The sequence below is a fragment of the Chenopodium album genome, chromosome 27 (assembly GCF_948465745.1).
Source record: "Chenopodium album chromosome 27, dcCheAlbu1.1, whole genome shotgun sequence".
Taxonomy (NCBI): domain Eukaryota; kingdom Viridiplantae; phylum Streptophyta; class Magnoliopsida; order Caryophyllales; family Amaranthaceae; genus Chenopodium; species Chenopodium album.
The window spans coordinates 10797494-10811214 of NC_137860.1; positions in this window are offsets into that span (position 1 = coordinate 10797494).

The following is a 13721-nucleotide window of genomic DNA, read 5'->3' on the forward strand; positions in this document are numbered from 1 at the left end:
TTCCCTTTGGACGCCACCATACTTAAGTGTATGATCACAGTGGGGTTCAAGTTTGGGATGCTTGAAATTATTCCCTACAGTTACTGAGTGATGATAAAGCATAAGACACGAGGCGAGCTTTAACGACAAGATTTCGTAACCTCCTTTTTCATTTCTTTGATTCCATTTTTCCCAACAAGTCTAGCATAGGCACCCTTCATTTTCCCCTAGATTTTATTTTGTAGGTCTTTCTTTTTTCCTTTAATAAAATGAGCATTTTATTCTTTGCACATGGTCATTGCATCGCAAAAAAAATATAAATAAATAAATGACGTGGGGAAAACTAGGTCGTTGGGCTAATCTTCCCTAAGCCAAACAAAATTTATAAACACTCAACAAACCTAAATACAAGTATAGAGGTAAGTCAAGGGTCGAACCCAAAGGAACGGTAATGTCTAAGTGCTTCCAATTATACGCCTCATCTAGGTCGAAGACAAGGGGTAAAAGATGACTCTAACAACTGCTAAAACGAGGAAACCAAGCAAATAAAAGAGCTAGGGATTAGGATCCGCAAATAATAGCAATGAACATAACAAATTGGAATTGAAAGTCGACTAAGTTAAGCAATGTGAGGGAAAATCAATCATGCAACCAAAAGAGCATGTCGAGCTATTCTCCTAGAGGTCTAACTGGCATCAACTACGATAAATTCTAGCTAGGAAACATCACAAGACACCTCAATCGTGTAAATTGCAAGCCATAAATCAATGGTCCGTATCAATGTGAACTTACAATGCAATCTAGTGCAATAATCAAAGTTAGCTACTCTTTAATTAATCACACACATGCTCATGATCAATCAACCAAGTTTAATCACATCATCAACTCCATCAATTATCCCCAATTTACATCAATTCATTACATCATAAGCTTCACCAAATCCCTAACCAAACAACTACTCAAACATCATTATCAATTCAACTAACAACTAAGGAAATCAACAATCAACAATCTAAGATGAACAAATCCACTAATCAAAGATCAAATATCAATATAAGACCAAACAAACATGAATATCCAATATCAAACATCAAATCATCAAATTCTAATCAAAATTAACAATCCAAACAATGAATATTAAACAAAGCAATAAATGAGATAGAGTTTAGAAATGCTCTTTGATAATAGAGTAGATCTCCAATACAATTGTCACATTTGAATCTTCAATCTCTCAATCACCATTGAAATTCCTAACTTTCTCTCTCTAAAATCTACTCCTAAAATTAACCCTAAAAACTAGAGAGAGAAGCTCTCAACTAAGCTAGGAAAATGATCTAATTGTAATTCTAATCTAATTGTGATCTAATTCCTAATTGTTTCTCTCTCTACCCAAAAATGGGTATATATAGATACAAGGATTAAAGAAATAAAAAGAGAAAAGAAAATAAAAGAAAAGGAAAAGAAAAGAAAAGAAATTAAAATAAGAAAAGAAAATGGAATAAAAGAAATAAAAAGAAAACTAAAATCAAAAGAAAATGAAAAGGAAAAGAAACGAAAATGCTGCTCATCAAGAGGGGAAATAATTCCCTGCTTCTCACGCATCAAGCACGCAGCTCATCATCATTCATCATCATCAAATCACACACCATCACAACCGCTAATCAACTCCAATCAATGGTCCAAGTAATACCCAGCTGGGTGCGGCCGCATTCGTTGAATGTGCGCCCGCACCTGCTGAGGTATGAATGAAGAGGGAACAGCGGCGGTGCTGCCGGAGGTTGCGGAGGAGTAGAATTGGAGTTGCTGCTTGAGTTGCGAGGTGGTTTGCGGGAATTGAGATGAGGGTAACTGAAGCTTGTGGTTTGCGCTGCTGCTTGGAAGTCGCGGTGGTGAAGTGAAGCAGGGCTGCGCTGCTGGTGGTTGTTAATTGCGGTGGTGTTGCGTGAGGTGGCTGGTTTGGTGGTGTTGTTGCGTGATGTTGCGGGGTTTTCTTGTGTGGCTGCGTGTGTGGTGGTGTTGCGGGATTACGAGGGGCTGCTGCTGGGGGAAATTGCGTGTGAAGATTTAGCTGAGGGAGGCAGGAACAGGGGAAAGCAGGGGAGATAAGGGAGGAGTTGTTGTTGTTACGTGGAGTGCGGGAACAGGGGAAATGGAGGAGTTCCTGCCTGCTGTCAACACCATCACCATCATCACCATGATGGTGACGAAGACCCAAGTATGCAGTAGCTAGCACCAATTTGGACTTGGAACAAACACCTATAAAACACACATAAAACCGAGAAATAAAATAAAGTGAAATAAAACTAAATAAAACTAAAACCAACAAATAAAAGTAAAAGAAATAAAATGAAAATGAAAATAATAAAAGAAAGAAAATATAATAAAATGAAAATAAAATAAAGTAAAGAAAATGAAAAGAAAATAAAATCAAATAAACTAAGATAAAATAAAACTAAATCTATAAAATCTAAAATAAAGAGAAAACAACTAAAATAACGAAAATAAAAGAAATAAAGGAGAAAATACTAGAAAACCATAGAAATGTAGAAAAGAGAGAGAAAGCATAAAACCGAACATTTATTGAGCAAGAAAGCTATGAAAAGAGGATAAAAAGGACCTAAATGCTCATCAAATGTGTTCTATTTAGGACACACATCAATAAATTTAATTAAATTCATGTCGAACTAAGCACAAGGTATACCCATGATTTGAGGCACCCCTTGTAGCCATATCATATCACCTTCACCTTTTAAATAAATAATTTCTTTCTTAATAAATCACTTTCAGCCTCGTCTAATGATAGTGATGCGTGCCATTTATGGCACTCATAGGGTAGGTTTCTTTGTAGTTTTGTGCATGTTTTTTAGCCTTTTATTTCGTGTTTTTACGTAATAAAGCTTGATTTGTGTGCTTTTGTATTATTTTAGAGAAATGCGTCCTTTTAATGGTCTTCTTATCATTTTACGCATTACTTTCATATTCTCTTGCTTTCCGGTTTGTTTGGCTTGTTTTGTAGGTGTGTCGAAATTTTTCGAGGCTCATATGTCAAGGAGGAAGCCCAATACAAGTTTTGGAAGTCAACTAAATCAAGTTCGGGAAGCTAAAGTATAAGCATCTCAAGTTGGAACTCAAGGCTTAGTGGCTTGGGCAAAGTGTAGTAGCTTAGGCAAGTTGCTTGGCCAAGCATTTGATTTTTATTCAAGGTTTTGAAGGGATAAAAATTCTGTCTTGGTTAGGACGTTTTGCTTGGGCAAGCTACCTTGCCTGAGCAAGCAAACCCCCCCGCTGATTTCTCCTTGTCTTGTGCATAGTATCTCGGCCAGGCAGCCTAGCTTGGGCAAGCCAGTGCCTGATCAAGCTCCTGCACAGCGCCCCCTTGCTGCTTTCTCCTTGTCTTATGCACAGCAGCTCGGCCAGGCAGCCTAGCTTGGGCAATCCAGTGCCTGAACAAGCTTCTGCACCGCGCCTTTCTTGCTGCTTCTTCTTGCAGCCAAGCATGGGCAAGCAAGGCTAGCTTGGCCAAGCCCCATGCAAAATATGGGTATTTTCGGCCAGGCAGCTTTGCTTGCCCAAGCTATGATGCCTGCCCAAGCTCCATGCAAATTGTAGGTATTTTCGGCCAGGCACCTTTGCTTGCCCAAGCTTTGATGTCTGCCCAAGCTCCTTGCAAATTGTGGGTATTTTCAACCAGGCACCTTTGCTTGCCCAAGCTAATGCGCCTGCCCAAGCTACTCTGTTTTGCGATTTTTACTCTTTCTTTCGATTTATTATAAATAGCTTAGGCGTTCACTTTGTAATAGAACCAAGTATAAGTATTAGCATATTATTTCTCTCTCATATTTTAGCTTAGGTTAAGAGCTTCTCTCTCTAGATTAGGCTAGTTTAGGAGTAGTTTTAGAGAGAGAAAGTGAGGGATTTTAATGGTGGTTTGAGAGATTGAAGATTCAATGGTGACAATTGTATTGAAGATTTTCTTAATCAATCAATGAGCATTTCTCACTCTCTCTCCTCTTTATTTTCTTTGTTTAATTTCATATTGTTTGGTTGATTTTGTTGATTGGTTTTGATTGATTTTGATGTTTCTATTTGTCTGATTGTTCATTTGATCATGTGTCTTGAGAAGTTTACTTGCTAGGGTTTGGGTAGACATGTGAAATTGATGGATTGAGATTGATTTGGGAATTTGAGTAGTTCTTGTGTTGTGATTAAATTGATTCATAGAGGTTTACATGTTTCTTAGTTGATTGGAGTAGCTAACCATGATTGCTAGCATTGATTGCATGATTGAATTGATTGATATGACCACTTGATATCGATTTGATCATAATTGGTTGAATTTGATTATGTTTCTTCCTATTGTTTAGCACTAGAGAAATCTATGTTAGAGAGTATGAGGATGATTAGTTGAATGCTCGTAATTGCTCCTACTATTTGTCTTTGCATTGCTTGAATTGCTTGACTCCCTAATTAGCTTGGTTATCATGAATGCATGTTGATCCCCATTCCCTAGTGTTTCATTTGTTTGTTTGGTTCTTTGTTTAGGAAGTATAATAGTGTTACCTTTCACCTTAGATTTCTCCTTAGCTTAGGCGTTAATTAGAAATACTTGAGCATAACTGTTCCTAGTGGTTCGACCCTTGACTTACCTCTATACTTGTATTTACGTTAAATTAGTTAAGTGATTATAAATTTGTTTGACCATAGGGAGGATTAGTTCAACGACATAGTTTTCCCCACGTCAGATAGACTTTCAGTTTTAAACCCGCATCTACCTAACCTTGGGATGGGGCGGTGTGCAACTTATGCAACTTCAAAAGCTTGAGTGATTTCAAAAGACTAAAAATAGCAAAAAGCAAAAACAATATAAAAGTGTACAAAAGGGCAAGTGTTCCAATGTCTTTGACATGAATATATCTTTGATATAAACACGCCTCGGATTTCGTTACTTATCGAGTGCTCGGTACCATGCCTGAGAAACATGAATTACAAGTGAGTGATAGACTGCATGATCGGGATTGCCCACACTTACCAAAAAAAATTAAATAAAAACAAAAAAAATGAAAAAGCACAAGAAAGAGAGTTTAAAAGTGAGAAACCTCAAGCATAAAAATACAATGATTCAAAAAGAAAGGTTGCACACCTTGGGGGCTTATCTATGGTCTTGAGCCTTTATCCCCTTATTCCTTAACCTTTAGACTAACCACGTTACAATCCTTCAAAGACCTCTTTGAGGTATATAAACACTTGTGCGAGGTTCGACTATAGCTGCATTCGGCTTGATTCCTAACAGATATGTGGGCAACCTCACATTGGGGTGCGGCCATAATAAAAATGCATTCATTCATTCACATTCACACACTCATACCATTATCATATCAATGTATTTCAATACTCATCCCTATCCACTTAGAGCTAGACTTGGGGGTTTGATCCCTACTTCATTAGCTTACCTAACTTAAGAGTCACCATTCATTTGACTCTTTTCATTATATTTTCCATACACTTAGCCTTTGCAGCCTAAACTTAGTGTCACTTTCACACACATCACAGATACATGATCAAATAATCCTTCCCTTAGATACATGACCAAAGCATGCCTTGTCATATCAAAATCAATCATAATCATCATTGCATCACAAAGTATGAAGTACTTAGCCTACGTGCCTAAGTTACCTAAATACTTTCATCATTGAGTATTCTAGGATAGCTTAGGATGTTATAGTCCTTGCATCATGAGACACAACCTCGACACGTACACTTGACTAGGCTCATTCAACATGCACCGTCAAAAACTTTGATTCCTTTTTGCGCCTTTCTTTTTCGGGAGAAATTCCGTACCCTCCACAAAAAAATGACGGAAATTTTCTACTTTTCTGCATTTTGAGTCAAGCACATCACAATACAATGTACACACGAGTCATGAGTCATGTCGTGTCCTATCACATCGAGTTGAGTCTGCACACACTAAGCCTTAGGTAGGTCAACCCTAAAAACATGGGCAAAGTCCTATAGTCTAAGAATAGATATATATAGGTACAATAAAAGGCAATTTGATTGAGCGCAAATGAACAAGCTGAAAAAGCTCCGACTTGGATTCAGGAACGACGATGCACCCCGACGCAACGAGACGGACCTTTCGCTGCGCGATGGCTCTGTTTTTCCCGTGTAAGCCTTCGATGGTCTCACAACTCGTATTGGTTGTCCGCGACTAATTCATTTGAGTCTTTTGATGAGCATGTTATCGTTTGATTAGTAATCGGCCAAATTACAGATTGGCTTGATGACAATCATATTTTGAATACATATTGAATGAACACCTTTGATTAGTAGTCGGCCCGGTTACGGTTTTGATTGATGATCGGCCTGATGACGATCAAATTATCGATTGCATATTTACATAGCGAATTTGAAAACTGATTTGAGTAGTGATTGATTATAATCACAAAGGATTCCTAGGATGGAGATTTCTACAAAAATTGACTTGAAGATCGAAGAATCTTAAGATAAGGTCCTTCCTAAAGCTAGATAGGTCAATACTCCTAAGGGTAAGGACAAGAAGATTTGAAGATTCTAGATGAAGAAGCCTTCAATAGGAAGCTCTAAGATTAAAAGGGTTTCTCGCTTGGATTTGAGAAGGATGGTTCGAGATGAAGCAACCTTCAATAGCTTTCACTATGATATCATTTGATTTGAGAGAAGAACGATTCAAGATGAAGCAGTCCTTGATAGGTTTCGCTATAATTGAGGAAATAATCACTTGATTTGAGAAGATAGTACGAGATGGGCGATCTTCGATGGCTTTCGCTAAGATTGTTGAGGTTGTTATTTGATTTGAGGAGATAGCATGAGATGAACGGTCTTTGACAATGTTCGCTATGATTGTGGAAGTTGTCACCTAGATTTGAGAAGCACGGATCGTGATGAGGCGGTCTTCGGTGACATTCTCTATGATTGTGAAAGTTGTCACCTAGATTTGAGAAGAACGGTTTATGATGAGGTGGTCTTCAACAACATTCACCATGATTATGAAGGTTGTCACCATGATTCAAGAAAATAGCTTGTGATGTAGCAGTAATAGTCGACGATATCCCAAGATAGAGAGGAGATTGTCTATAGCAGCGAGGCACTGCCGTGGCAAGGTATTGCCACAACCCTGAAGATGGCTACAAGAAGTCACCTTCGACGATGTTCCCGAGGCACTGTGGAGGATTGTCACAAGCAGTTGAAGATGGTTACAAGCAACTGTCTTCGACGATGGCGTTCACGAGGCAATGTGGAGGTCGTGACAATTAAATACAGCAACAAATCGGTTACTTTAGAGACGAGTGCTCAACGGTGCAAGATACGTGTTTCTTAACTCTTTTATATGTTTAACTAACGCTAGTTTGCAAGTATCGGCGTTACAAGAATGATTTAGGTTCGAAGAACATTTTGAATTATTCTCAGTCCCTATCGCTACTTTGACTTTTGTTTTCAAAACATGCGTTTCTCCAAACTCAGTCAAAGTGGGGGCTTCTGTAGACACCCAAATGTGTCTCCCCAAAACCAAACCCAATGATGAATACTTTTCACGTCATTTGATTATCGAACGAAGTGAAAGTGTGAAAAGTCTAATGATGCGGTTGTTTTTGTTACAATTCTTTCTTTCTGTTTTCGAAAATCTGCTCTATTTATGAAAATAGCCAGTCCAATTTATTTTGGTCCATGATCATGGTCCAATAATAGTGTAGTTGGTTTGGGCTCGAAAAGAGCTTTCCAACGTTTTATAAGCCCAATTCCGATGAATAATAAGGAAGTTATGGCCAAAATACTAAATTGGGCCCGAAATGGTTTAATATGCAGCCCAATGATCTAGAGGATGGCCTAGTATTAATTATCAATCCTAAAGCTATTAGGATTGATTATAGTCTTCTAGAATAATCTAGAAGGTTCTCTAAATCCTAATGGAATTAGGATTGATAATTATGTTTTAAAGAGTTTTATTTGGAATAAAATAAGTGTTTTATGAAAATCCGATTTTAATTGAAAAACAAGGAATTTACGACTTAATCATATTAAGAAATGGATTTCGCGTGCAAAGCATGTTTGATTTTTAAAACAGCGCGAGACAATAAGGTCTGTCGCCAGGCGCTAATAGCTGTCGCTTGGCGCTAACCCCAGTCGTCTAGCGACAGGAAGTCTTTTATTCCGAATGGAACTCGATTTCTTTTCTATCGATTTCTGGACTATTTTTTCTATAAATAGGGTCCTGGCCTCCGTTTTGAAATCATCAAGAAGCTTGATCAACAACCATCAATTCTTTCTTTTCTCTCTCTCGAGCAATAGCTTATTTTTTCTCCCTCTAGCTTTCTAAACTAGCCTTTTTACAAACACAATACCGCATTCAAGAGATCTAGAAACACCTAGCCAAGTTCGAAGCTACCTTCGCCCTAGACGTGAAAGGTTGATATTTTTCTAAGGGTTTGGACCCCAAAACCAGCTCTAAACTTTTTAACTCTTTACTTCTTTAATTTAATTCTTTGATTTAATACTTTGTTGAAGTTTACTAACGCGTGTATTTTGTTATTAGAAAGAGGTACGAGGCATCAAAGTAAATCATTTAATTACTTATCTATTATTTCAATGTAGAAAGCATATTTAGATTTTATTGATTCCTAGTATCATGTTAGTATGTTTTTATTGCTTTCTAGTATCATGTTAAGATGTTTTTATTGCTTTCTAGTATCATGTTTAGGGTGCTTCCTATTCCATTCTAATATCATATCAATATCATGTTTGTATCACGTTAAGGCTAAAACTTTGGTCTTTAATGTTTAGTGACATGCTAGGGTTCGTTATTAATCATGTTAGTATCATGCCTAGGATCTTGCTATTATTATGCTTTGATGAGATATTACGATGATTCGTTGTTTATTATTATTATGTTGCATGATATATATTATCGTTATTGCTTGATCACACCTTTTTTGCATGTTTAAAGGGAATTTATACTTGAAATCACGCCTAATAAGATAATTAATAATTAGGTTTAGGCTAATGTGATTTTAATCTAAGTGATCGCTAATAATAGTTTTATTTGTGCATTAACAATCAACCAACATAGATTAAATAGGTTTAGGGTTAACCTAATGGTTGCATGTTAGTCAGAAAGCGCACATGAATATGAGAAGAATAAAGTAAAGGCCTATTTTATAGGGCGGGTTCTTTCTCTTTTAGATTGAATTCGTACCCTCATCCCTGAATATCCAGTCATGGTTCTAGACCTATGGAGTTAACGATCTCTAGATCGTGAAGGGGTGTAACCTTCACCTTGTGAATGGTATACAAGTTCCTAAAACCTTTTGGTGACTCTTTTGCTTTTATTTCCTTCCCTTTGGACGCCACCATACTTAAGTGTATAATCACAGTGGGGTTCAAGTTTGGGATGCTTGAAATTATTCCATATAGTAGGCAATCGCGATCATGCGGTGTATTTCTCACTTGACATTCATGTTTCTTTGGCACGATACCGAGTACTCGATAAGAGACGCAATTTGAGACGGTTCATATCAAAGACATGTTTATATCAAAGACACTGGAAAACTTGCCCTTTTGCATACTATTGTTTTATTTGCTTTCTTAATCTTTTGAAATTTTTGTAAAATCACTCAAGTTTTTATTTTTAATTTGCATAAGTTGCACACCATCCCGTTCCAAGGTTAGGTAGATGCAGGTTGAAAAATGAAGGTCTATCATTAGACGAGGCTCAAAGTGGTTTATCAAGTAAGGGTTGCATATTTGAAAGGGTAAAAGTGATATGATATGGATACAAGGGGTCCCTCTAATCATTGGTATATCTTGTGCTTAGTTCGACATGGATTTTATTTTTTTAATGTGCCAATGCAATGCGATGATCATATGCAAGAAAAAGATATGCTCATTTTATTAAAGGGGAAAAAAGAAAAAACCTACAAAATAACTCTAAGGAAAATAAAAAGGTGTCTATGCTAGACTTATTGGGAAAATGAAGGATAAAAAAGATAGAAAAAGAAGGTCACGAAATTTTGTCGTTGAAGCTCACCTCGTGTCTTGTGCTTTATCGTCACTCGGTCTTCTTGCTAGCTGGAGGTATAGGAAGATTGTTATCATCGATCAAATATTGGATGGCCTCTTTTAGCATCCCACAACGCTCGGTAGTATGACCCCTACCTTGACTGTGCTTGCAATGTGTATCTGGGTTTCAACTAGGCAACCTCTTTTCAAGAGTGGGATCTTGAATAGGTCTAATGGGGGTAATGAGTCCCTTGGCATGGAGTGATCGAAGGCAGTACCATAGATCATCCCAATAGGAGTGAACTATTTCCTTAGTTGCTTTTTAGGTCCTTGATTATCCATGGTTAAGACTTTATTGAGGTTAAAGGTACTAACAATGTTACTAAAGTGGGTGTTTTCGAAATAAGAAGGATTGTCGTTCTTTTTTCCTTTCCAGCCACTGTTGTTACCATTGTTAGCAGCTTTTTGCTTTGCAAGGTCATCTTCGATTTCAATACCTATGTCATAGATGGCCTTGAAAGTATTCAAATTGTGTTGATATTTCAAATGCTTTGCATATTTTTCTAAGAGGTTCTTGATGAACATCCTTACAGACTCCTTTTCAATAGGAACCTCAACCATATTCGCGGAAATTTCACTCCACTTGTTGAAAAAAGAGGTGAACCCTTCGTTTTCTTTTTGCCTTAGCATCTCAAGTTATCTATGTCCTGTTTCAACTTGAATGTTGCATTTGTATCTGTCAATGAAATCGTTTACTATTCCATCCCAAGTTGCGGTCTTCTCCTTGTCAAGAGAGAAGAACCATTGTTGGCAAACGGTTTCAAGAGATAAAGAAAACAAAGAGTGAAAAATTTTCCTATCAATCCCCTTAATGTTCATTATAGTTTTAAAAGCTCTTTAGTGGAAATAAGGATTGTCAGTCGGCTTGAATCTAGGGATGTCATTGGCATTGAACTTCTACGGAAGAAGCTCCTTGTCCACCGAGACCCCTTGTGAGCCAATGCCCTGGAACCTATAGTCATTGGAGAGTTTGCTTAAGCTTTCTTGCATTCTCTCCATTAGTTATTGTTTCACAGGGTCATTAATTTGAAGAGACATAGCATTCATCATTGCGATTACATTAGCCTAGTTCTGCCTAAGTTCATTGACTTCTTCTTGAGACGTCATTATCTTCTTAGCTTTTCTTCTTTGATGGATCGGTTTATCAAAAGGTAATACTTGAACGAAGGCGTTGTCCTTGATTAATCGCCCTTCTCTCCTTGTTTATTTGACTCAAACTCTATTCAACATGCAATAGATGGGAAGAGATCATGAAGAAAAATAAGAATGGAATGGAACCTCAACTCAAACGGAAAAACGACTCTTGCATGAACCTAAGATATGGTCATGGTCACATATACACCAAGTGTGTGCTTAGGCTAGTGAGTGTAGGTGACATGTTAAGACTTGTGTCATGACCATGTGACTAGACTTGAACAAAGACTAAGTTAAGGCCTCATGTATGTGCACTAAATTGGTTAGGCTGTAGTATTTTTGTGATAACATTTTATCTGTGACTCTGATTGGGAAGAAACTAACGCTTAATGAAGGATAAAACTCGGGGCTATAGGTCCATAGGTTATACAACTTGTAATTCTTCATAGAACTCCGGCTATGACCAAAATAAGTTGACACTTGTGCAGTATATGGGAATAAAAATCCGGGTTGACTCAAAAATACTATGACTCGATTTTAGAAATATTTAAAAGGTCAAATTAATTAATCAAATAATTAAGCAAAGTCTTTTAGTCATTGGTTAGTTTATTAAGACTTATACACAAGTCAAACAAACGATTAGCTTAGTCACATAATAAGTATGCACAAGTAAGAGATGCAAAAGTAGTCATCACAATATGATGCAATGAGTTTGCAACCTAATTATGGCTCTATTTCTCTAAAGTTCAAGGATAAAGGTTATTGTAGACACCCAAATGTGTCTCCCAAAAACCAAACCCAGTTATGAATACTTTTCACGTCGTATGATTATTGAACAAAGTGAAAGTGTGAAAAGTCTTGTGATGCGGTTATTTTTATTAAAACTCTTTCTTTCTGTTTTTGAATATTGCTCTATTTATGATAATAGCGAGTCCAATTCAATTTGTTCCATGATCAGGTCCAATAATAGTGTAGTTGGATTGGGATCAAAAAGATCTTTCCAACGATATATTATAAGCCCAATTCCGATGAATAATGAGGAAGTTATGGCCAAAATACTAAATTGGACCCGAAATGGTTTTCATATGCGGCTTAATGATCTAGAGGAGGGCCTATTATTAATTACTATTCCTAAAACTATTAGGATTGACTTTTGTTTTATAGAATAATCTAGAGGGTTCTCTTAAATCCTAATGGAATTAGGATTGATAATAATATTTTATAGAGTTTTATTTGCAATAAAATAAGTGTTTTATTTTGAATAATATAATCTTAAAACTGATAAACGTGGAGTCTAATTACTTAATTATTTTAGGAAAAGGATTTCGCACTAAGCGCGTTTTATCTTTTAATTAGCGTCAAACGACATAGTTTGTCGCCAAACGACAAAGCATGTCGCCTGGTGCTGGTGCCTGTCGCCAGGCGCTAATGTCTATCGTCTGGCGCTGGCTCCTGTCGTTCGCGATAGGAGGTCTTTTATTCCGAATGGAACTCGATTTATTTTTTATCAATTTCCGTACTATTTTTCAATAAATAGGGTCCTTGATCATCCGTTTTCAATCATCCAGAATCATCATAATTCTCTCTCTTCTCTCTCAAGCAATAGCTTATTCTTTCTCCCTTTAGCTTTCTAAACAGCTTTTTCACAAACACCATACCGCACTCACGAGATTTAGACACACCTAGCCAAGTTCAAAGTTGCCTTCGCCCTAGACGTGAAAGGCTTATACTTTCTAAGGGTTTGGACCCCAAATCCATTTTCTAAACTCTTTACTTCTTTAATTTAATTGTTTGATTTAATATTTTATTGAAGTTTACTAACGTGTATTGTTATTAGAAAGAGGTATGAGGCATCAAATGAGTATTTTTATTACACTACTCTTGTAGAAGGCATGTTTAGATTTTGTTAATTCCTAGTATCATGTTAGGATGTTATTATTGCTTTCTAGTATCATGTTTAGGGTGGTTCCTATTCTTTCTAATATCATGTTAGTGTCATGTTAGGTCTAAAACTTTAATCTTTTTAATGTTTAGTGACATGCTAGGATTTGTTATTAATCTTATTAGTATCATGCCTAGGATCTTGCTAATGTTATGCTTTAGTGATATTATTATGATTATGATGTTGAATGTTATGATTATTGTTATGTTGCTTGATATATATATTGCTTGATCACGCCTTTTATGCAGGTTTAAAGGGAATTTGTACTTGAAATCACGCCTAATAAGATCATTAATAATTTGGTTTAGGCTAATATGATTTTAATTCAAGTGATCGCCAATAATAGAATTATTTGTGCATTAATATTCAACCAACATAGATAAAACAGGTTTAGGGTTAACCTAATGATTGCATGTTAGTCAGAAAGCGCACATGAATATGAGAAGAATAAAGTAGATGCCTATTTTTAGGGCGGGTTCATTTTCTTTTAGATTGGATTCGTATCTTCATCCTTGAATATCCAGTCATGGTTCAAAGACCACTATGGAGTTAGCAATCTCTAGGATCGTGAAGG